Source organism: Lutra lutra, chromosome 9 (genome assembly GCF_902655055.1).
Source record: "Lutra lutra chromosome 9, mLutLut1.2, whole genome shotgun sequence".
Classification (NCBI taxonomy): Eukaryota; Metazoa; Chordata; class Mammalia; order Carnivora; family Mustelidae; genus Lutra; species Lutra lutra.
Genome location: NC_062286.1, coordinates 136,608,674 through 136,634,958, shown reverse-complemented (window position 1 = coordinate 136,634,958; position 26,285 = coordinate 136,608,674). Strand labels below are relative to the sequence as shown.

The 26,285-nt window shown below is 40.1% G+C and overlaps 1 non-coding gene across 1 annotated transcript; it reads left to right on the top strand.

The window, feature by feature from the left end:
• The first annotated feature begins 3,847 nt into the window (after positions 1–3,847).
• LOC125110143 (U6 spliceosomal RNA) lies at positions 3,848–3,952 on the top strand. The gene has a single exon (XR_007130474.1). It is a non-coding gene; the product is annotated as a U6 spliceosomal RNA (small nuclear RNA).
• The last annotated feature ends 22,333 nt before the right edge of the window (positions 3,953–26,285 follow it).

Here is a 26,285-nt window from a genome sequence, read left to right as displayed (position 1 = left end):
TCCTTTTGAAAATGCCTCTGGCCATCAAAGTTACTGATGGACCATTGTTTACTTCTTAAGTAAGTGTTATCTGATTAGAAAAACATGCTGACTTTATGGAGTGTAATGTCTGAGACCTGAAAGCAGGAAGTCTAAAACCACTTAGCTGTCTAAAAGACAATATTAATGCTTGGTTCAGGTTGCCCTTGGGACCTACAAAACTGACCTTAGGGCAGGAACTCCCAGAGCAGAGAAAAATACATAATTTCAGAGACTGTATCCTCCAAATGCTGTTGACCATGTTTAAACTTTACATTACGAAATAGCTTTCCCATTTCCCTGGGTCATTCATTCATGTCTTGTGGTTAATATTTGCATAGTTTCCACTGTAATTCTGAAAACCAGGTGTGAGGTCATGTGGCAGGTACACAGTGACATTTTACTGCTTTAATCTCCAGCACATTCCCTAATTAATGTGAAATGTTTGGTCCGGGAGAGAACATTTTCCAAAGGAAACCAGTGATAATCATTTCAGAGATCTATTCTGAAGCTCATTTGTTTTATCTCTTTTGAATTAACTATTTGCTTTCTCTTCCCATACTGTTTCAAAACATAATTTCTTTCTTGGGTTTGGCACAGTAGAATATGCATTCTCAATGTGAAAACTCCACTGTTGAGAGGCTACATAACTATGATTACCATCTCTATTCCTATCATCCAGTGTTCATCTGCCTGCAACTGTTTGATCACAGACAGCCTTCTGCAAGGTGGGACATTCAGCAGGGGAAAAGACAGACCAGTGGAAGCATTGTAGAGCTCCAGTGGAAGAATTCCATACCTGAAAAGCAAATGACCCAGTGACTTAACTTACCCCATCTCTCATCCCCATTTCTACGTGGACATCAACAGGAAACAACTAAGTTCTCCTTCCATTCAGAGCAGCTTAGGTTTATGCAGAAAATGAACAAATGAAGAGCTACATCCAGGAACCAGAATAAGTTATGACCCTTACTAAGGTACCTCTTGAAAAAAAATGTAGTAGGTTTGATGTCTTATGGGATTAAACAGAGCAAATCCAACATGCCACTCAGAGGACTCCCTGAAGGTCAGAATTTAGGGTTGGTGACAAGCTCTACCGGAAACGGGAGCTAGAAGCTAGAACTCAAGCTTGCCTGGAAATGTTAAAGAGGAATCAAAATTTTATCTCAAACATGAAGAAAATGAAAAATAGGTACCAAACCTGATCACCACTAGCTTTATTGGTCTTGCTATGGGACCTATGGGCTGAGACTTTTGGCTTTACCCATGGACCACTGATTATTTCATGGTCATTGTCAAGTGTCTACAGTCTAGCAAGCCTACGATCTTTTCTCCCCTTCATTATGAATGTCTCAGAAAAGAAAGTAAAGTGTCTGATCAAATCTTGAAAATACACCGATGATGAATCAACTGGCAAATCTGTGAGTGACATTCACTAGTAGGAGAATCCTTATCTATGAAATGCTTTCAGTAGAGTGTACCTGGTCTGCTTGGGGTTGTTAGTGGTAAACAGATCCAGACTCTATGGAACTATGGGGCATGGTTCCCTAAAAAATGCTGAATGAGCTGCGTAGCTATCAGAGTATAAAGTGGAGATGTTTATGAAAGTTATGTACCTGCATACATTTCTTAGACACCTTGCATGTTAAATGTGGCTGGCGCGTGCCCAAATACAGCAAGAAAGGACCTGGGGAGCAATGCGGACAGTCCTTGGCTTCTCCTTGCTTCACCTACACTTCATGACCACTTGTATCCTCGAAGTAACCAAGAAAGCCTGATACTGAGGAAGGCCTTAGTTTCTGTGTTCAATTAATTTAATCAGTGACTCTATATGCAAGACAATAATGCAGTATTTAATAGTATAAATACCATTACTGCACTTTAATTAGTTATTTTACATTAAAAACTCAGAGTGAAATACAGATTCAAATTATTATTAGAATTGAATATATACTAAAATACCATTTATTAGAAACTACACATGCACACACACACACACACTCTTATAAATACTTGGGAAATATCGAGCTAGTATAAGTAGTGGCTATTACAGATTAAAATCGAGTGCAGGAGATTTAAGAGTCTTCCTCTTCCTTTTTATGCTTTTCAAGTATAATCATGTATTATCAAAATAAAAATCTAATATAGACATATTTAAAGTAAAAGTATTTTATATGCAAAACAATGGCTTTGAAGAGCACACCATACTCACACTGATTAGAAAACGTAGCTCTAGGGTGCCTGGGTGGCTCAGTCAGTTAAGGGTTCAACTCTTGATTTCAACTAGGGTCATGACCTTGGGATCACGAGATCGAGCCCCTAGTCTGGCTCTATTCTCAGCATGGAGTCTACCTGAGATTCTCTCTCTTCTTCTCTCTCTGCCCCTCCCCCTGCTCACTCACTCTCTGAATAAATAAATTAGTTTAAAAAGGAAGAAAGAAAGGGAGAGAGAAAGAGAAAGAGAGAAAGAAAGAAAGAAAGAAAGAAAGAAGTGGTAGCTCTAGTCTCCTATGATTCTCATCATCCAATTTATTTTTGTTTTTTGCCTTGCATACCCCACAGTAGCAAGTCAATCCTGGGTTATATAGATAAGCAGATCCAAATGCCAAATATTTTTCAATTTCCTTTCAAACTTTAGTCTTCAGCTGACTCATTCAAAAGCATAAGAATGAAGTAGTAATCATATTTGTTTCAAAGTTGAAAATTAAAAATATCTAATAAATGCCTGCTGTTGTAAAAATAAATATAAAAGTGAGACAAGGAATTACAGCCCAGCAATTCCATTCTTACATGTGTGCCCTGCAGAAGCTCTCACGCATTTGCCCAAGGAGATGTGCACCACCATACACACCGCACCAATATTTGTGCGAAAGAAAGATTGTAAAAAACATATATATATACATCAATTGAAAGAAGGATAAATTCATCAGGATATATTCTTACAACAGTATTACTGCACAATGATTAAATAAATGAAATAGGGATGATTTATCAGCCCAAATAAGTCTCCAAAAAAAAAAAAAAAAAAGGTTGAGTGAATAGGGGAAATGATCAGAGAATGTTGCAGAAAGATATATTTAGCAAAATATTATTTTCCTTGCTTAAAAAAAATAATACATTTTAAATATTGGCCTGTGGGCCATACATCTCTGTTAAAATACTGAAACCAGAGATGTAGAAAATACACAGCAGCTTCAGAATAGCATTAACTGGAGGTGGGAAAAAGACTCAGGTAGGGGAGCAATAGGTGTGAGGCAATTGCATCTGTAGCGTTTTGCTTCTTTAAAAAATTAACTTTTAAAAAGTTAATATTGGGGCGCCTGGGTGGTACAGTGGGTTGAGCCTCTGCCTTCGGCTCAGGTCATGGTCTCAGGGTTCTGGGATCGAGCCCCACGTCGGGCTCTCTGCTCAGCGGAGAGCCTGCTTCCCTTCCTCTCTCTCTCTGCCTGCCTCTCTGCCTACTTGTGATCTCTGTCTGTCAAATAACTAAATAAAATCTTAAAAAAAAAAAAGTTAATATTTATTATATCTGAGTAACACATAGGTGTTGATTATATTATTATCTGTATCTTTCTCCACTTTTGAGCTAAATCACATCTCAAATGATATAAAAATGATACTTTATTTTACATAATATATACATATGTAAAATGTATCTCTAAGGATATGCATATGTTTATATATTATAAAACATTACTGTGTTGCAAATGTTCATATATTTGTACTTACACAATATAGGGATACTTACCAAAGATACTTTACATATAAAATATATAAAAATATATAATGTGTTCAATAAATATATATAATTCAAAATTGGAAAATTACAGTGCTCACTTCAGTAGCGCATCTACTACAATTAGAAAAATACAGAGATTAGCATGGCCCCTGAGCAAAAGATGACACACAAACTCGAGAAGCATTCCAAATTTGTGAGTATACTTATTGTGACGAGCACTGAGCGATACAGAGAATTGTTGAATCACTGTTATACACCTGAAACTAATATAGCACTGTATGTTAATTATTTAAAAAAATTTAAAAAGAAAGAGAAAATGACAGAATACAGTATGTAACATATGTTACAATCAAGTGAAAAACAACAGGAAACACTCCCAAAATTGATATAATAATCTCCCGATAGATGTTATATCTTTCCTTGTTATCGCCTGTCCTTACACCCAGTAGCTAATGATACATAAATATGGCGAGGCCGAGCTGCAGGTTTTCCAAACGAATGATGCATTTACAGAAAAGTTCACATAGGTGAATGAGATGATAGGTTAATTCTGAGCTCTGCCCAGCAGCAGCTGCGGAACAAGTAAGACCTGACATTGATCTTGTGCTTCCTATGCACCAGCCTGTTCTAAGTGTCCTACCTATTTAAGGTCATTCACTCCTTACAAAGCCGCAGGAGTTACGTATTATTACTGTGCCCATTTCCCAGATGAGGGAGTGTATCACAAAGAACACAAGCAATCTGCCATATCACACACCCAGAGAGCACCAACGCAGCATCGGAACCAGGCACTCTGGCTCTAAAGTCTAGATTCCTAGCTAAAGAGTTCATTGAGTAGCGTCACTAACTTCCATTGGTGTTTTCAAACTATCTTATGCAAGTTTTAAAAATAAAATACAGGTGCCTAGCTGGCTCAGTCGGAAAAGCAAAGTGACTCTTACATCGGTTTTATGTCTCAGCCCCACCACGGGTATAGAGATTGCTTAAACAAAAAATAAAATACAGCACGTTTTCACAGTACCCCTTAAGCAGCCCTGAAGAACAGAAAACCATTACAACTCAAGGCAGGAATCTTTGATATTGGGGAGCTGTAATCCTTGAGACCTTCTTGAACCCTGTTTTCTAGAACAGCAATTAGCACAGAGCACACCCCGCCCCCCACCCCTCCAGCAACGACATTTGGAGCATCGGGATGTGTCTGTGCTTGAACCTGGCCTAGCCATGTTCCAGAAAGAAAAAGCTGGGGCGCACGGGGCGGCTTTAAGCCAAGGCACCCGCACCTGCTGACCGAGGCCAGCACCGCCCGCTAACTCGCAGGTGCTCACCAGGTACTGGGCTCGCTCCCTCCAACCGCAGGACTGGGTCGTCCAAGTTCGGTTCCAGCCTCCTGCAGCAGCCCAGCCGGCGGACCAGGCCCAGGTCAGCGGTCCGCAGTCCCTTCCAGACCTGTTCACTTGCCGGGAAAGCTGCGTCTAGAGCGGCCTGGGAGGTCATGGACCGGCCGTGACCTCCGCCTACCGCCAGCGCCAGGCATTGGAGGCTCCCGGCCCCGCCCCGTCCGTGGGGCGCACGCCTGCGGGATTCTGCCCTTGCAGCTATTTTCAAGGTCTCGGCCTGGAACTAGCAGCGTGGTGTTCAGGCCCTCTGGACAGTGGGCATGGCTGGGCCCGGTGCAGGCCTCTTTAACCATTCAGATGCTGGAGGGCAGCGTGCAGCTGAGATCTCCTGGTCTCCGGCCCGAGACGAGCCTCTCCTGCACGTTTCCTGGTAGCGCATCTGGAGCGGCTGCCTCTGCTGTCGCCCTCGCCTTGCGGTGAGGTGACCGGGTGCGCGGCTGGCTTCGGACTTCACCCCACTCCCGCTGTTGGAACCCACATCAGGCTATGCGGGAGGTGGGGGGGGGGGGGAAGGATGGCCTTTACTCTCTTAACGGGTAAACAGAGCTCTGGTGGCTCCTCTTCTGAAGACTGTCCGTTGCGATGCTCTTTCCTCTTTCCCCAAGCTCGATCGTGGCCTCCTTGCCACGTGCCTCAACTGTGTAAAAGAGGAGTTATCACAGCACGTTTTTTTCGGTGACATGATACATGGGGAGGTGTTCGGGTTGTGTAGCCTGTGTCCTATGCCTCGGCCAGGTTGTCCGGGCCGGTCCCAGTCCCTACTGATCGCCCCAGCACAGTATTCATGATGACTCTCTCTCTTTCAATAGTTGCATAATTTTGACCATGCGTTATTAGGGCATCGTGTGTATCCCATGTTATATTTACTTTTGGAACAGACATCAACCTCCAATCCAGGTTGAGAGGGCTGGGTGTCATAGTCCCATGGCTCAAAATCTGGCCATGACCTAGGAACCTGCCAGGTATTTCGTGCATAAGGACAGACATGTAAGTATAACAGATTTTCAACATGTGGGACTCCTCTCTGTGACACCCATGAGTACTACAAATCACTGATACCAGTCCTCAAAGAACAAGCATTTTCTACAGAGCAGAACCCAAACTGCATCTGTCTCATAGAATATATACGTAAGGATGTTTTATTTTGTTTTAACACCCTTGAACATTATTTGTCACCACCAAAAATCTGGTGACCTCGGTTTCTCTTGGTTGATTGGAAAAATTAGAAGCCATGCCTGGATTCTCCTGCTTTTCTGATAGATTACTTCTGGCTCTTCCTAAGGCATGGCTAAGATCCAGATGACCTTTCTCCTAGCCCTGGGCTTCCACAGACCATACTTGTAAGAAATCAAAAGCAGAGGAGAAAATATAACTTGGCAGTTTCTCCGTGCAGAATGTCGAGAGGTACTCGGAGCTGCTCTTTAACCGTTAAAGGCTTCAGGATTCCAAATGGCCAGATCTGTACAAGGCACTCTCATGCAGTACTTAGCTTGCCATGGTCCTTTGGGTCAAAGGAAGTTTCCAGAGAACGATCAACAAAGTCAGTGCCTTCATGCCAAGATTCAAGAGACCAGAGCGAACATAACCATCTGTACTTCTTTATTGAACTGGGGAAAGTGGCAGAAGGAGAGACTGGCAGCTACATCTGTTCTCTAGAATTTATTAAGCTCTCGAACACATAGAGAGTCGTGAAGTTAATTTTTTTTCTTGTGACTGACACATGCTATAATGATATCCTACACTTACTAGAACACAATAGCAATGTTCACATACACCAGGAATGAATTTCAAAGACCAGACAAATTTCTAAGAGAGGGCAGATTAGACAACTCCTGGAAGCAAGTATTCAGCAGCTAAAAGAGCTGCTAAAATAAAATAATTGAAATAGGGTATTTTTATGTGTCTTGAAAGAAGTATTGAAAACACTCTGCATTATTTATTTTTTAAATGGTGTATTTTTTATTGTGTCAGCTAAAAAAAAAATTTCCTTTATACTGCTGATAAAACAACTAGCACTACAGCAGAAATGATCCTTCACAGAATCAAAGATAGAAGGAACAGAGAAATCTGATTATGGTGTCTAGCTTTCAAATTCTCCCCTAAAGATTGCACTCTGTGCTGCATTTGCACGATCTAAGTTCAAGTGAATAGAAAGCAAATAAGAAGAATTGCAAAAACTGGCTTTCAACCATTTGTTTTGACTTTGAGAATCAGCCCTCCTCTGTGTTCATTCTCTAGGCCTTGAAGAATTCAAGTTAATAATATCCTTTAGAGGAAAACCGAAGAGGATGACAAAATCTTAATATGGAAATCAAGATGCTTCAAGAGGTGATGATTGCTGCACTGTTTGAGATATTAAATTTTTGAAAAAAAAAAAAAAAAAACACAAAACACCCAAAATAGCAGTGGCTTAACCACTTGCTTATTTGTCTCTCTTTTGTATGTCCAGATTTTCGCTTCTTAAAATAAGGGTACCAGTCAGATTGGGTTAGGACCCACCTCATTATCTCATTTTAACTTAATCCCCATATCACAGTCACATTCTGAGGTACTGGGTGTTAGGACTACAGCATCTGAGTTTAGGGGTGCAGGAGAGAGACACAATTCAATCCATAATGGATCTGTACAATAAAAGCACCAAGCGCACGTCGTTGGCCTCCCGTTCTTCAGCAAAAGAATGGATTCTTACTTGGAGTCCGCTTTCTCCCCTCTGGGTCTACCTGGATTGAAGGAACATCCAACACGAGCTTCAGCACACCATGTTCTCGAGGCCACAGTAGTGGGTTTAGGCATAAATCCAATCAGAGTGGATCTCGGGAATTCTGTAAGAATGAGTGGGGGCTTGCTGTTTCTGGGTAGACTTTAATCTGTGATGGTGTACAGTAGTCAAATTGCCATCACTGAGGGAGAGCCTGGAGTCAGGTGATGGGTGAAATGGTACACCACACAGACATTGACCATAATTTCAGTCCTACTGAATGAACCGATGAGAGATCAAGAGCAAGTTCTATTGACATTGTGTGAATCCTGACTCTGGTCCCAGGCCTGGAAGCAACATGACCCTCAGCTTTTCAGCTTTATTTTCTAAAGTGAATTTGAGTTTTTCTCTTGGAGCTGAAAAAGTACTAACCAATCTATTAGGTACCCTACATTGTGGAGATATTAAACTTTGAGTGCTTGCACTGATACTCCCTTTCTTAGAAACAAGAGGAAAAAATTAATGACATGTTCATGTCATAGAACAAATTTAGGCATTAGAAATGCTGCTAAAGTTCATTGACAAATCACCTTGAGTTCTTTGAAGCCATGCCAGATCAAAATCCCCACCTCTCTAGTAAGTAGCACTTACCAGACTTGAATACATCTGTGTCTCATGATATTGAGACATTCTGAGGACCGTTTTTGCTCATGCTCCTCAAAGGGTCAATGATTCCCTGATTCTCCGTTGAGTGTTTATAATAGGCTACAATTCTCTACAAAGCATAGTGTCACGTTATTCTTTCATCCAAGGTCAACATGTTGGGCAAAAGGCTTCAAACACATTGAAGCTACCATTCCAGCAACTTCAGAATCAAGGATACCTGCCTTAAAAATGAATATGCAATATTGTACAGACATGTCTAGCCTGTTGCTTTGGAAACTCAATGAAGATAAATGTCATTGTTAGCAACTCAGTGTGGCACTCAGCTGGCAAGACAAGCCATCCTTGTATAAGCCAAGCCCTGAGCGTACATTATGGAAGGATGTTTACTTACAATGCACTTCTACCCAGCCAGAATGCTACCTTGGCATCACCCGTCTCTAGGAGAAGGGTGTCCCAAAGCATCTAGCCTCTACAGACTTAAAAAATAAAATAAAAATGAAATCCTAGAGTCTCTGCATAATATATGTGTGTGTGAGAGAAAACACACCCATTAAACTGCAGCCTTTCAGAGCATGATGTCACAAGTCAGATCCTATTAAAGGAAGCAGAAGATGAATGTTTGCTCCAGGCAGCTGGAAGGAGTCAAAGAGAAAATACATTGTAAATCTTTCCACTGCGTGCCTAAATTGTAAAAGATGATTTTTCAGTATCCCACAGACTTCTTCCAATGAATAACTTTTTCCCAAGGAAGAAATTCCAAACAGTCTGTAAATATAATATATGGATAGTCTGATTAGCAGATGGTAACTTGTGTATGATAGAGTTCATTGCCCCAAATCAAAACCTGACTGAATTTTGAGGAAGAAGAAGAGGTTATCTGGGGAGGAACCAGAGAAGTATTAGAATCCACATCAGGTGAAATGGGCGGGGGGGGGGGGGTGTAGAGCAACCGCAGTGACTTGATTCACACAGACACCCCAGCTGAACACATCATTTTCTTTAAGGGTGGGGATGCACTTGTCGTAGTTCCCCCAGTCAGACTATGTGAACAATTACCCCACCTCTCCATTTCATTGGTCACTGCTGTGAACCCAGAGCATTGCTTTCACTATCTGTAAATGATGTTGATGGCATTTCATTTGGGAAAGCTTTAAGCATTAAAATTAAGAATGATATTGGGCCTGCCCTCCAGCACAATTTTGTAGGCACACATGGAGACAAGGTATGCACCCTACACCACTAGCGTGTTGCCAGGGAGAAAAGGAGGTCCTCCAGTAGCCCAGTATTTGGAGGAGGGAAGCACTCTTTGGAATAGGACCAAGAACCAAAAGTCAAAGCTACTGTAGAATTTCAAACCATTGCTAAATGTCTCTCATATATCATACACACAGACATCTGCATGCATCTGGGCAGACAGCTACAGCATATGTCTTTACTTCCATGAATGCACCACTATGATATATGCCACAGAGTGGCTTAGGTGAATGCAAAGGAAAGGGAACACAAAAAGAGTGGGGAGAAAAAGAAAAGAAACATAAAAGAACAAAGTAAGAAGGAAGTATGTGGTGAACAGAAGTATTGAAAAAAAGGTACAGACAGAAAATGGTAGTGTTGTCAATTGCTTTATTAAGCATTGTTTGACTTGCCTCCAGATTAGAGACCCATACTCTACTGAGTTGAAATTAATGAATGACGCCATATTGAATTGCAAAGGTATTGGATATTGGACAGAAAGTTAGTTTGAATGTAGAGTGGGAATTTAATGTCCCAATTTGTCATTCTAAGATAACAGAATTACCCTCACCCCTAGATCTATTGATTGACCCTAACATCTTTGGGGAGGAGGAGCTCTGTACTATCGATTCCCATAAAACATTGATTACAAATTTCTAGATATCCACCTTTACATTTTAGAATGGCTGTTTCAAGATAAGATTCAGAGGGACTATTTTGCAAAATCCCCAAAGTTTAACCTAGAAAGTCTTGAAGTATCTTTTTTTTAAATAGTAATGTTAAAATATTGAGAAACTATAAATATTTACTATATAATATTTGATAAAAGAGGGGCATTTGGACAGATGCCAAAAAAAACAAAAGAGCAATGAGAACAGATTTGGGAAATCATACACAGACTCACATGGGAAGGAACTCTACAAATCACCTCACCTGTCATGACAGATAATCTTCCATTTCTATGTCAAATCTAACTCCAAGTGTTAAGAGGGATTCTGAGGCTAAATGGGAAAACAGCTGGCTTTCCTTTATTTACCACTTCTTTTTTTTTTTTTAATTTTTATTTTTTCGGCATAACAATATTCATTATTTTTGCACCACACCCAGTGCTCTATGCAATCCGTGCCCTCTACAATACCCACCAACTGGTGCCCCCAACCTCCCACCCTCCACCCCTTCAAAATTCTCAGATCGTTTTTCAGAGTCCATAGTCTCTCATGGTTCACCTCCCCTTCCAATTTCCCTCAACTCCCTTCTCCTCTCCATCTCCCCTTGTCCTCCATGCTATTTGTTATGCTCCACAAATAAGTGAAACCATATGATAATTGACTCTCTCTGTTTGACTTATTTCACTCAGCATAATCTCTTCCAGTCCCGTCCATGTTGCTACAAAACTTGGGTATTCATCCTTTCTTTTTTCTTTTTTCTTTTCTTTTTTTTTTTTACAGCTTTATAAACATATATTTTTATCCCCAGGGGTACAGGTCTGCGAATCGCCAGGTTTACACACTTCACGACACTCACCATAGCACATACCCTCCCCAATATCCATAACCCCACCCCCTCTCCCAACCCCCTCCCCCCATCAACCCTCAGTTTGTTTTGTGAGATTAAGAGTGACTTATGGTTTGTCTCCCTCCCAATCCCATCTTGTTTCATTTACTCTTCTCCTACCCCCTCAACCCCCCATGTTGCATCTCCTCTCCCTCATATCAGGGAGATCATATGATAGTTGTCTTTCTCCGATTGACTTATTTCGCTAAGCATGATACCCTCTAGTTCCATCCAGGTCGTCGCAAATGGCAAGATTTCATTTCTTTTGATGGCTGCATAGTATTCCATTGTGTATATATACCACATCTTCTTTATCCATTCGTCTGTAGATGGACATCTAGGTTCTTTCCATAGTTTGGCTATTGTAGACATTGCTGCTATAAACATTCGGGTGCACGTGCCCCTTCGGATCACTACGTTTGTATCTTTAGGGTAAATACCCAGCAGTGCAATTGCAGGGTCATAGGGTAGTTCTATTTTCAACATTTTGAGGAACCTCCATGCTGTTTTCCAGAGGGGTTGCACCAGCTTGCATTCCCACCAAAAGTGTAGGAGGGTTCCCCTTTCTCCGCATCCTCGCCAGCATCTGTCATTTCCTGACTTGTTAATTTTAGCCATTCTGACTGGTGTGAGATGATATCTCATGGTGGTTTTGATTTGTATTTCCCTGATGCTGAGTGATATGGAGCACTTTTTCATGTGTCTGTTGGCCATCTGGATGTCTTCTTTGCAGAAATGTCTGTTCATGTCCTCTGCCCATTTCTTGATTGGATTATTTGTTCTTTGGGTGTTGAGTTTGCTAAGTTCTTTATAGATTTTGGACACTAGCCCTTTATCTGATATGTCATTTGCAAATATCTTCTCCCATTCTGTCAGTTGTCTTTTGGTTTTGTTCACTGTTTCCTTTGCTGTGCAAAAGCTTTTGATCTTGATAAAATCCCAAAAGTTCATTTTTGCCCTTGCTTCCCTTGCCTTTGGTGATGTTCCTAGGAAGATGTTGCTGCGGCTGAGGTCGAAGAGGTTGCTGCCTGTGTTCTCCTCGAGGATTTTGATGGATTCCTTTCTCACATTGAGATCCTTCATCCATTTTGAGTCTATTTTCGTGTGTGGTGTAAGGAAATGATCCAATTTCATTTTTCTGCATGTGGCTGTCCAATTTTCCCAACACCATTTATTGAAGAGGCTGTCTTTTTTCCATTGGACATTCTTTCCTGCTTTGTCGAAGATGAGTTGACCATAGAGTTGAGGGTCCATTTCTGGGCTCTCTATTCTGTTCCATTGATCTATGTGTCTGTTTTTGTGCCAGTACCATGCTGTCTTGATGATGACAGCTTTGTAATAGAGCTTAAAGTCCGGAATTGTGATGCCACCAACTTTGGCTTTCTTTTTCAATATTCCTTTGGCTATTCGAGGTCTTTTCTGGTTCCATATAAATTTTAGGATTATTTGTTCCATTTCTTTGAAAAAAATGGATGGTACTTTGATAGGAATTGCATTAAATGTGTAGATTGCTTTAGGTAGCATAGACATTTTCACAATATTTATTCTTCCAATCCAGGAGCATGGAACATTTTTCCATTTCTTTGTGTCTTCCTCAATTTCTTTCATGAGTACTTTATAGTTTTCTGAGTATAGATTCTTAGTCTCTTTAGTTAGGTTTATTCCTAGGTATCTTATAGTTTTGGGTGCAATTGTAAATGGGATGGACTCTTTAATTTCTCTTTCTTCTGTCTTGTTGTTGGTGTAGAGAAATGCAACTGATTTCTGTGCATTGATTTTATATCCTGACACTTTACTGAATTCCTGTACAAGTTCTAGCAGTTTTGGAGTGGAGTCTTTTGGGTTTTCCACATATAGTATCATATCATCTGCAAAGAGTGATAGTTTGACTTCTTCTTTGCCGATTTGGATGCCTTTAATTTCCTTTTGTTGTCTGATTGCTGAGGCTAGGACTTCTAGTACTATGTTGAATAGTAGTGGTGATAACGGACATCCCTGCCGTGTTCCTGACCTTAGCGGAAAAGCTTTCAGTTTTTCTCCATTGAGAATAATATTTGCGGTGGGTTTTTCATAGATGGCTTTGATAATATTGAGGTATGTGCCGTCTATCCCTACACTTTGAAGAGTTTTGATCAGGAAGGGATGCTGTACTTTGTCAAATGCTTTTTCAGCATCTATGGAGAGTATCATATGGTTCTTGTTCTTTCTTTTATTAATGTGTTGTATCACATTGATTGATTTGCGGATGTTGAACCAACCTTGCAGCCCTGGAATAAATCCCACTTGGTCGTGGTGAATAATCCTTTTAATGTACTGTTGAATCCTATTGGCTAGTATTTTGGCGAGAATTTTTGCATCTGTGTTCATCAAGGATATTGGTCTGTAGTTCTCTTTTTTGTTGGGATCCTTGTCTGGTTTGGGGATCAAGGTGATGCTGGCCTTATAAAATGAGTTTGGAAGTTTTCCTTCTATTTCTATTTTTTGGAACAGTTTCAGGAGAATAGGAATTAGTTCTTCTTTAAATGTTTGGTAGAATTCCCCCGGGAAGCTGTCTGGCCCTGGGCTTTTGTTTGTTTGGAGATTTTTGATGACTGTTTCAATCTCCTTACTGGTTATGGGTCTGTTCAGGCTTTCTATTTCTTCCTGGTTCAGTTGTGGTAGTTTATATGTCTCTAGGAATGCATCCATTTCTTCCAGATTGTCAAATTTGTTGGCGTAGAGTTGCTCATAGTATGTTCTTATAATTGTCTGTATTTCTTTGGTGTTCGTTGTGATCTCTCCTCTTTCATTCATGATTTTATTTATTTGGGTCCTTTCTCTTTTCTTTTTGATAAGTCTGGCCAGGGGTTTATCTATCTTATTAATTCTTTCAAAGAACCAGCTCCTAGTTTCGTTGATTTGTTCTATTGTTTTTTTGGTTTCTATTTCATTGATTTCTGCTCTGATCTTTATGATTTCTCTTCTCCTGCTGGGTTTAGGGTTTCTTTCTTGTTCTTTCTCCAGCTCCTTTAGGTGTAGGGTTAGGTTGTGTACCTGAGATCTTTCTTGTTTCTTGAGAAAGGCTTGTACCGCTATATATTTTCCTCTCAGGACTGCCTTTGTTGTGTCCCACAGATTCTGAACCGTTGTGTTTTCATTATCATTTGTTTCCATGAATTTTTTCAATTCTTCTTTAATTTCCTGGTTGACCCATTCATTCTTTAGAAGGATGCTGTTTAGTCTCCATGTATTTGGGTTCTTTCCAAATTTCCTCTTGTGATTGAGTTCTAGCCTTAGAGCATTGTGGTCTGAAAATATGCAGGGAATGATCCCAATCTTTTGATACCGGTTGAGACTTGATTTAGGACCAAGAATGTGATCTATTCTGGAGAATGTTCCATGTGCACTAGAGAAGAATGTGTATTCTGTTGCTTTGGGATGAAATGTTCTGAATATATCTGTGATGTCCATCTGGTCCAGTGTGTCATTTAAGGCCTTGATTTCCTTGTTGATCTTTTGCTTGGATGATCTGTCCATTTCAGTGAGGGGAGTGTTAAAATCCCCTACTATTATTGTATTCTTGTCGATGTGTTTCTTTGATTTTGTTATTAATTGGTTTATATAGTTGGCTGCTCCCACGTTAGGGGCATAGTATTTAAAATTGTTAGATCTTCTTGTTGGACAGTTCCTTTGAGTATGATATAGTGTCCTTCCTCATCTCTTCTTATAGTCTTTGGCTTAAAATCTAATTGATCTGATATAAGGATTGCCACTCCTGCTTTCTTCTGATGTCCATTAGCATGGTAAATTCTTTTCCACCCCCTCACTTTAAACCTGGAGGTGTCTTCGGATTTAAGATGAGTTTCTTGTAGGCAACATATAGATGGGTTTTGTTTTTTTATCCATTCTGATACCCTGTGTCTTTTGATTGGGGCATTTAGCCCATTCACATTCAGGGTAAGTATTGAGAGATATGAATTTCGTGTCATCGTATTGCCTGTAAGGTGACTGTTATTGTATATTGTCTCTGTTTCTTTCTGATCTACTACTTTTAGGGTCTCTCTTTGCTTAGAGGACCCCTTTCAATATTTCCTGTAGAGCTGGTTTGGTATTTGCAAATTCTTTCAGTTTTTGTTTGTCCTGGAAGCTTTTAATCTCTCCTTCTATTTTCAATGATAGCCTAGCTGGATATAGTATTCTTGGCTGCATGTTTTTCTCATTTAGTACTCTGAATATATCATGCCAGCTCTTTCTGGCCTGCCAGGTCTCTGTGGATAAGTCTGCTGCCAATCTAATATTTTTACCATTGTATGTTACAGACTTCTTTTCCCGGGCTGCCTTCAGGATCTTTTCTTTGTCACTAAGACTTGTCAATTTTACTATTAGGTGACGGGGTGTGGACCTATTCTTATTGATTTTGAGGGGGGGTTCTCTGAACCTCCTGAATTTTGATGCTTGTTCCCTTTGCCATATTGGGGAAATTCTCTCCAATAATTCTCTCCAATATACCTTCTGCTCCCCTCTCTGTTTCCTCTTCTTCTGGAATCCCAATTATTCTAATGTTGTTTCGTCTTATGGTGTCACTTATCTCTCGAATTCTCCCCTCGTGGTCCAGTAGCTGTTTGTCCCTCTTTTGCTCAGCTTCTTTATTCTCTGTCATTTGGTCTTCTATATCGCTAATTCTTTCTTCTGCCTCATTTATCCTAGCAGTGAGAGCCTCCATTTTTGATTGCACCTCATTAATAGCTTTTTTGATTTCAACTTGGTTAGATTTTAGTTCTTTTATTTCTCCAGAAAGGGCTTTTATATCTCCCGAGAGGGTTGCTTTAATATCTTCCATGCCTTTTTCAAGCCCGGCTAGAACCTTGAGAATCGTCATTCTGAACTCTATATCTGACATATTACCAATGTCTGTATTGATTAGGTCCCTAGCCTTTGGTACTGCCTCTTGTTCTTTTTTTTGTTGTGAATTTTTCCGCCTTGTCATTTTGTCCAGATAAGAGTTTATGAAGGAGCAAGTAAAATGCTAAAAGGGTGGCAACAACCCCAGGAAAATATGCTTTAACCAAATCAGAAGAGATCCCGAATTGTGAGGGGGGAGAAAGGCGATAAAAAGGGGTTCAGAAAGAAAGAAAGAAAAAAAAGAAAAAGAAAAAAAAAAGAAACTATTAAAAAAAAGAAAGCCGATAAAGAAAAAATATAAAAAGAGGAAAAAATATATATATATTAGATAAACTATTTAAAAAACGTTAAAAAAAGAAAACGGTAAAAGTTAAAAAAAATTTAGCAGAAGAAGAGAAAAAGAAAAAAAAATTGAAAAAGAGAAAAAAAATTAAATTAACTGCAAGGCTAAAAAATCATGGGGAGAAAGCCATGAGTTCCGTGCTTTGCTTTCTTCTCCTCTGGAATTCCGCCGTTCTCCTTGGTAGGTGAACTTGGTCCTGGCTGGGTTTCCCGTAGATCTTCTGGGGGAGGGGCCCGTTGTAGTGATTCTCAAGCGTCTCTGCCCCAGGCGGAGTTGCACCGCCCTTACCCGGGGCCCCGCTGAGTCATCCGCTCGGGTTCGCTTTCGGGAGCTTTTGTTCCCTGAGCGCTTTCCGTAGAGTCCGGAGGACGGGAATGAAGATGGCGGCCTCCCGGTGTCCGGCCCGGAGGAGCTGAGAGCCCGGGGCCCCACTCCTCAGTGCGCCCTCAGAGAACACGCCCAATGACTCCCGCCACCCTGGCCTCCGGCCACGCTCCGAGCTGACCGAGCCTGCGACCGGTTCAAGGCGACCCCGAGCTGAGAGTCACTCCTCGGCTCTGTCTCTGCAGCCGGCTTCCCCGTTCTAATACCGGTAAGCTCTGCGACACTCAGACACCCCCGATCCTTCTGCGACCCTGCGGGACCTGAGGCTGCGCTGACCCCGCCTGGGCTTCACCCCAGTTAAGCCTCTGGAGCGATGTCCCTCCGCGGAACAGACTTTTAAAAGTCCTGATTTTGCTCCATTGCTCCGCCGCTCGCCGGGAGCCGGCCCCTCCCCCCGCGGTCGATCTTCCCGTCGCTTTGGATTCACTTCTCCGCCAGTCCTACCTTGCAGAAAGTGGTTGATTTTCTGTTTCTGGAATTGCTGTTCTTCTTCTCTTCAATCTCCCGTTGGATTTGTAGGTGTTTGCAATCTTTAGATAAGCTATTTAGCTGATCTCCCGCTACCCGAAGTAGTCTCAGCCTGCTACTTCTCTGCCATCTTGACTCCTCCTCCCTATTTACCACTTCTGATAACAAATGTGTAGGTTTTCTTACCCTGACCAATTTTTCAGCACCAGCTGGGTGTCCTACAATTCAATACAAGTCCAACACTATCTCTCTGGAGTTACCAACAGATCTTACCAGTTACGGGCTTAATGGCAAAAGATTGGCTCTATTTCAGATGTTCATCACAAGCTGGAGCCTCCCATACTTCTGATAAACTAGCTGCAGATTGGAATTTCCCAGGATCCCCATCTCAGGTTACTATAATGGTATACTATATTTACCAGCCATCATATAATACAGGACATCCTAGAGATCACAGATGATCAGACAAAGAGGTATATAGGGCAAGGTCCAGAGGCTGCCCAGTTCGAGAGCTTCGGTTCCTGTGGAGTTGGGGTGCATCACCTTCCCAACACAAGGATGTGTTCGCCAACCTGGAATCTCTCTGAACTCTACACTTCAGGGATGTTCGTGAAGGCATGACTAATTATTAACTCAATCTCTAGCCCTTCTTCCCTCTCTAGAGGATGGAGGGGGAGAGAGGTTGAAAGTTCCAAGCTTCTAATCACACTTACTCTTTTTGATGAACAGCTCCATCCTGAAGCTCTCCAGGAGTTACCTAATTAAAACAAAAGACAATCCTGTCACCCAGGAGATTACAATGGTTTTAGGAGCTCTGTGTCAGAAACCTTGGCCACAGACCAAATAATAAAACAAAAGAAGCTCCTAACACCTCTATCACTCAAATTATAAGGATTTTAGGAAACTGTGTCAGCAACATATATATATATAATTACATATATATATAATTTTTTTTCTGGTCCCTGTCCCCAATATATAATATAATATACAGTATATTATATAATTATATAATAATTATATAACAATGTATCCTTATTTCACAGAGGCTCAAGAAGAAAGAATACAGTCAGGAATATAGAAAAGTGACAGCTCCACCTCATTCCCAATTACACAGACGTTTCTGTTAAAGAATCTGAAGCCCTTAAATAATTTGCATAACACTTCAAAGTGAATTGCTAGAAACTTACAAGAGCCTAAGTTTCAGTCATCAGTATAGCATTTGTTGCCAAGCTGTGTCACCTCCTACATTGATGGTCTGGTACATTTAATATAGAGATGGATCAAAAATGTAATCAACTCAACACTTAGACTGCAGATGGCCCATTATGAGCAACCAAGTTATGAAAATTTAACCCAGCCAAGCCATCCAAAACATGACCTCACTAAACAAAATGTCCACCAAGAACGTTTCCAAGCTGTCGTCTTGATGAGGAAAATTCCCAAACTACAAATGAACTCAGTTCTTCCTTTACTTTGTAGCTTCCTAAATTATAGTTCAAGGGACTAGAAAGAGAAAAGGAGACATACCACACATCTTCAAGCAGAAGTGTCAACCCATTGGCTAATAATGAGTTTGTGATTAACCAAAACGTCCTCACCATTTTTTGAAAAATAATACACACACATACAGACACCAAAGAGATAACAAAGGCAGTTGTGCTAAGAACTTGGCCATCTATACATGTTAATAAAGGAATTTGTTTTAACCTAATTGAACTTTTGCTTTTATGCCCGTTCTATGTTGTCTTTTTGGTTTATATCTATCATTTTATAATCTGAGGTATTTTTCAGTGTGACTCCATTGGAAACACTTGCTGAACTTAGGTCATTTAAAAATTTGAGAAGCATGGTTTTAGAATTCAAGTAGACATTCAGGTAAAAAGGCAATTTGGAATGCTGATCTGGCCTTTAAGCATCTAATTTAGCATGTAGTATTGTAAAAGGTTAGAAGTTATCTCATATCGTCAACCCAGCGTGGACTCATCAATTAATACACATTGGCCATTGTTAAGATAATCACACCCTATGTAATTGGGCCATTATTTAGCTAATTTCTTCCTTCAGTCCAGTAGTATATGTTGAAAAAATTTTGCCAAATATTACCTGCCATCTCAATATATCTCTGTCTATGCCACTCATCTCTTTTGATAATTTGATTTACCTTGTTTTTTTTTAAGTTTGACATTTATTTTTGTTAACTCACACTAGGGAGTAATCAATTCTTAGTGCGTCTGCTTGTTTAATAATGCATTCCAATATATCCCAGTGATCGGTCTCAAACATTCTGGTCTATGGTTCCCAGAAGTGACAATTTACCACCTTTTAGAAAATGACTACACGTCTGTCTCCAAATTTGATCCTTCACTCAGCCAATACCATCTGTTATGGATGGCAGAGAGATTTCTTAGCCACGTGTCTGAGTTTCTCAGTACGTTATTATACTTAATAGTAAAGAATGGCATCTCACGTTGAAAGTGACTAAGTGATCTCTTTGCCAGTGGGGCGGGGGGTTGGGGGCGGTCAGGAAATCATGGCCCATGGGCCAACTCTGGCCCAACACATATTCTTACAGTGCTCAACAGCTAAACATTTTTAATAAAATAGTTCCACAACACTGAAAAAAATCAAGAGTAGAATGACCTTGCATGACATGTGAAAATCACATGAAGTTCAAATTTCAGTTTCCCTAAATTAAGTGCTACTAGAACACAGCCACACTTACTCGTTTATAGATCATCTAGGCAGCCTTTGTGCTGTGGCCACAGAGTTAAATAGGTGCTGAGATAAGGCTCCCAAAAACAAACTATTTAAAGATTCTAGGCCTTTCCAGAAAAACTTTGCCAAACCCTGACTTATTTTAATACTGTCCTATGTTTTTAATCCTCCCTCTAATGATGCTTGTTTGACACTTTTAGACTGAAGTTCAGATTTCTTGGTAAAGAAGATGGAGACAAAATGAATGAATGGTTGTGCCATCATCTCATTTCCCACTATGCCCCAAGCAGATGTGCCGATTCCAATTTGTCTTCTTGCCTGACACATCACTATGAAGCATTTTTTCCTTTAGATAATATTTCCACAAGGCTTAATGCATCACGACCCTTAGTCTTCCTAAACCTCTTCCTGTAGACCTGTGACTACTTCCCCCCGCTGCTTATGTCCCTGAACACTTCAGACATGGACCTCCCCACACACATTGGTTTCTTCACATGACCAGATAATCACATATTAACTCTAAATAACTGGTTATCTTCTTTTAACAATGATATGTTTTAGAATCTCTTTTCGAGTGATTTTACAATTTCTACTCTTTTTAAATCTGATTTTGTACAGGCAAGTATGAGGACTGAACTTGCTTGACACCAGCCCTTCACTCTGTAATTCTTCGTACATTCCAGGCAGTGCTAAATGTTGAATGTGTTACTCACTTAGCCCCCAGCCCCAATGCAACCTTCTTCCACCTCTGATTGAGTAGGAGATTAAGAGACCAGTCAGAGTCTGGAAGCCCTGGGTTAATCTCACAGTCTGAGAAGCAGATATCCCTTATTCAAAACTAGAATTTAGTCTTTTCCTTCTGTGAAGGAACTGATAGTATTTGTTGAAAGTTGCAAAGTTTTTGATTTACACATCTGGTTCACGAAAGTTCTATGTCCTCAAAATATTAAAAAAAAAAAAATACAGGGAAAATATCTGTCCAGGATTTGCTAAAGTAGAAATTTTAAAAACCAAGATGTATTTGTTAGGAATATAATCTTTATCTCCCAGTATAAGAACATGAGAAAATGTGTTCTGATAAGAGACTTCTTCCAGATTGCATATATATTTTTTTTCTGGTGAAGAAGAAAGAAAGCATTTGAAGAGAAATTGATCCAGATTCTCGAGTTTTCACCAGGAAAAGGAATCACCTAGCTGCCCATCTAAGGGAGGTATCATCTGTCTTGTACAACATTCTGGGAAGAGAATGATGAAGCTTCCTTCTTCCTTTTTAAAAATTTATCTGTTATAAGTAGACACATGATACATTCACTAACAAGTATACAGAGCAAAAATTCATCTATTAGTCGAATGTATGAGATTACTGTTATTTGACAATTTTTGATCATCATGAACCATAATTTCATGCTTAATCCTAATGTTTTAGAATGATCCAAGTATAAAATACAAACAAACCTAAAATCATTATGAATGGAGCTTGAACTGAAAAATCCTGATGACAACATTTTTTTACATTTTTTTAACCAAAAAATAAAAGCTCTGCTCGCTACCAATTTCTTCATTTATTAGTATTAAACAAACCCCTATCAGTTCAATTATTCCATGTAATAGTTTTTAAAAATTAAAAAGATTTAAGTTTACTTGAAATTTATATATGTATATATTTTTAAAACTGATAACAGGCCTTCAGGTAAGGATGTATGCTAATGAGGAGAACCAATCACCCACCGAGATCTCCATAGAAACAGCCCAAGAAACAAAAGGCAGCTTCAGAATTGGAAATGAACGTTTGTCATCCAGATTCCAATACCCAGAATCTCCAGGAATTTCTGTGAGAAACATGGAGTTTCTGCAGTTTTACAGAAGCTTCAGAAAACCATTCTTCCGTAAAAGAATATATTCCCTGGGATACCTGAGGAGAAGATTCTGGGAAAAAAAACCCACTAGCAAGAAGTCACAGGATGTGCAGGCTGACCTTCACAACTTAAATACATTTGCTGGATGGAAGATGGAGAGGAGCGAGTGGTAGAGGAAGAACAAGAGTAAGGTAGGAAGAGAAAAGGGGAAGGGAAGGAAGGAGTCAAGCGTTAGGTGGATTATAACATCCGAAGGAACTGAAATCAAGGAAGGAAGTAAAATAAGGTAAGATGTCTACAGTAAACACTACAAAAGATTGCTAAGAGAAATCAAAGAAGAACTAGGCAAATGGGTACATATGCTACTATTATGGGTAGAATCACTCAGTAGTATTAGGACAACCTCAATCACAATTCTGTTGGCTCTTGGTTTTGTGGTTTGTTTTTGGGGTTTTTTGTTTTGGTTTTTGGTTTTTTGGTTTTCTGGGTTTTTTTGGTAAAACTTGAGTTGAGTCTAAAATTTATTTGGAAACTCAAAAAACTTAGAATATCCGAAGAAGTCTTGAAAATTAACAAAGTTAGAGAACTTCTGTTACTTGACTTCAAAGCTTACTATAAAGCTGGAGTACCCAAGACAGTGCCATACTCTCAAACTTGACTATAATTCACTTGGTCAGTGAGCCATCTACCCTTCCATTCATCATTTATTATAATGCATGCCTTGAATGCAAAGAAGAATTATACATGATCTAATTGTCAAAGGGTTCTCAGTTTAGTTGGTGCTTTAAGCATGGACAACATAATTAAAATATAAATATATACACATATATAGATAAATTTAAATACGCAGTATTTTTGGAATATAGAAGAAATAGTAGAAATGCCTTAGATTGTGTCTAGGAAACTGACAAGGCATGTCAAATATGGATAATGGAGAGAAGGTACCTCTGGAAGAGGAATTAGCATGGGCAGAATGACAGACACCTGAGACGGCATATAGACACAAAGGAGACAAGGCTAGTAGTAGGATGGGCCCAAAACTCAGAAGGCTGTTTAGGTACCAATGAAGCTTTACACAATAGAGAATCGGTATTTAAGGGGTTTTTTTGTTTGCTTGTTTCTGTCTTAGAAGCGGGTGAAATAATGCAATTGTACAGAGATAACCTGGTAGGATGAATCAGCAAATTTGCATGGAAGAGTTAGAGGCAGGGAAACAGTTACTCCATTTAATATGTAAAAATATCTCCCAGATGTATTTTCTCACTTGAATACTGGCAAGACAACTGATAACCACGTAGAACTTGGGAAGAATTTTATTTCTTTAAAATATATTAATGTACATTGCTATCAGTAAGTAGGATATTGATCGATTGATTGATTATACATTATTCTGTCACTGCGCAGCCATCACAAGGCATTGCTGAAGCATATTCCCATGTGGGGGCTCATGACAAATTGTCAGTGTGTCAGCCTGCCATGGCAGCCACTTTCCCCCCAAGCTCTAGTGAAATCCGTGTGATCAACATGTGCTTACTCTACCACTGATGCTCAGAGACCAATGCCAGGGAAGAAATACAATGTGACTGTAATTACAAGTTAACTCAATTAACATTTTTCATTTGCCTTCTGGACCCAGATTCCTCTTTTGCCACATGAAAGCTTACATAAATAAACAACGAAAACATCAAATGTGACTTGGATCTTGGACTTACAGACACCAGGGCAAGGAATTGTATCTCAGGAGCCACGTCAGTCCTGCTGGACTATACCTTCGCAGGCTGTGAGACGGAAACAGAATGCATACTATCTCACGCAGCCGGTCTCCAATTATCTGCTCTAGTGGAAAGGATAATCACCTTCCGTGTTATATTGTAATTTGTATTTTTACATTCTGTCCCAGCTACCCTGTGGGGAGCTCATGGTATGGGAAGAACATCCTCATGAAGTAAGAAGAGAATGAATTTTGAAGACAACATTGAGAGATTTCCTTTACCACCGTAAAGAGTATCTACGGTTGTGTCTGTTACTCCTCATCCTCCTCTTCTGGTCATGTCCCCTCAATTTTTATGTTACCACCTCCCTTTACTCTACGTCCCTGCAGATGACTCAGTGCCAAAGTTAGAGAACTTCTATTCTACACGTTTCCAACTCCAGCTGTGCTCATGGAACTCAGATATGATCAAAGTTCCTGTTAACATGGTTGCATAACAAATCTCCCCCAAATATAGTGGCTTAAGATAAAGAAAAGCATCCCTCTTTGTCCACAAATATGCTATCTAGGTGGGGTTCAATAAGGACAGCTCATCTCTGCTCCAGTCAGCGTCAGCTGCAAGGCAGGGACTGGCATTATCTGACGTCTTACTCATAAAAGACTGGTGCGTGGTGCTTGCTGTCAGCTGGGACCTTAACTCCGTTGCCCAGAATTCCTGCACGTAGCCTCTGCATGTGGCTTGGGAGTCCTTGCAACAGAGCAGGATTGCAAAGGTGAGTGTCTTTAAGGGACAAAGATCCAGGTGAAAGCATGCTCACTTTTTTTTTTTATTTCTTTTCAGTGTTCCAGAATTCATTGTTTATGCACCACACCCAGTGCTCCAAGCCTGCTCACTTTTTATGATCTAGCCTTTGACATCCTACAGCAACCCTTTCACCATTTTCTTCACTGAGGCAATCACAAAAACTCACCCAGTTTCCAGAAAATGGACAGGCTACCTTTCCATAGGTCATGGCAAGGTTCTTACAAGAGCCTACCAGAAGATGTTATTGCTGTGGCCATTTGGGGAAAAATACCATCTGCCACAGCGGCAAGCTGAATTTCTCTGACCTTGGTTCAGGAATTCCACTCCAACAAGACTCAATCCTGAGGCTTTTCATGGGACTATTATAAAATAGATGACCTTCTTGTATCTGAGATATACAGAGAAGCTTGGAGGGATGAAATGTGCATGCTGAATCAAGTGAATCAAAAAAAACCAAAATAAATAATATATAATATATATATTACATACACATAATATATAATATAAATAAATAAATAAAACAAAAAAACCAAGAAATCTAGAAAGACAGAGATTTAATAGCATGGTCCCTGGGTCTATTCCTAAGCCTTTCAGTTTCACAAAGTAACATTCTCCTTTTATTTTCTCAATCTAGAAGGGTCCCCCCCCACCCATCCATCTGCTTCTAAAGCTTCTTGATTAATAAAACCATTGCTAGGTGAATAACTTCAAACAAGATAGTTAGCTTCATGTTTCATTACTTTCCTGCAGGTGGAAGATACAAATCTCTATCACACAGTGTTTTTAAGGATATAATAGGAAAATAAACATACATAATTTACTCATAGATAATGGCCCTCACTTGAAGGTACAGCCATAAGAAGCATCTTACCTCTGTTCTATTCAGGGCACTTGGTCTGAAATACATAGAAATTCAAAAGGATATTATGATTAAGATGGCAACTCTTCCACATACCCATAAAACCTCAATTAATCAAGATGCCTCAAATGGAACCTAGACGTAAGAAGCATAGTGACTGGGAAACCAAGTGTGTTTCCTTCACTTGCCAGTCCATCAGTTCTGTGAATAGATACTGAATTTCATGCCCATATCACCAGAAACTGGACAGTATTTATTTTGGTATCAGTACTCACATGTAACTAGAATGGGATAAGAATGGGCTAAACTTTCATGAAGTTATTTAAAAAAAGATTTTTGAGGAGTAAGCTAACACACACAAAAATCAAGATGGGTTTGGTTGGCGATGGACTCAAAACACAACTTCTAATGTAGCTACTGAACTCTGTCAGTAGCTATGTCTATGTTTTCATCACTGTCTTCTGTCCTCTCTACTTGTGGTCCTTTTCAAGGAATATTTCTGTCATTCACTGGTTGGATAGCTGCCATGACCCAGGCTCTGAAAAGGACTCTGGCAGAGTAACCCTGAAAGAAACAGGTTGACTAAAAAGTTTCACCAACTCATGGGTTGGTTGAACGGACTAAATCTGTTACTGGGGTGTGTTATGAACTCAGCTGCTACCCAGACCACCCATCCCGTATCTTGCAGTAAGAACTACAGTGCTCCAGAGGTTACAACTGGCTGTGGTCATTTGTGTCCACATCCCTTGACTCATAACCTCCTCCATCTCCCAAGCCTGCAAGAGTGGATTCATCCCTCCTCTTGCTTCCAATCACTCTGAATTGTGTCTGTTCTCAGTCAGAAGAAAGCTCTATTTTAAAGACCTATGTGATTACCCTGGGCCTACTCTGATCATCCAAGATAACCTCCCTATTTTAAGGTCAGCCTATTAAGGATGCTCCCTATTTAACAAACTTA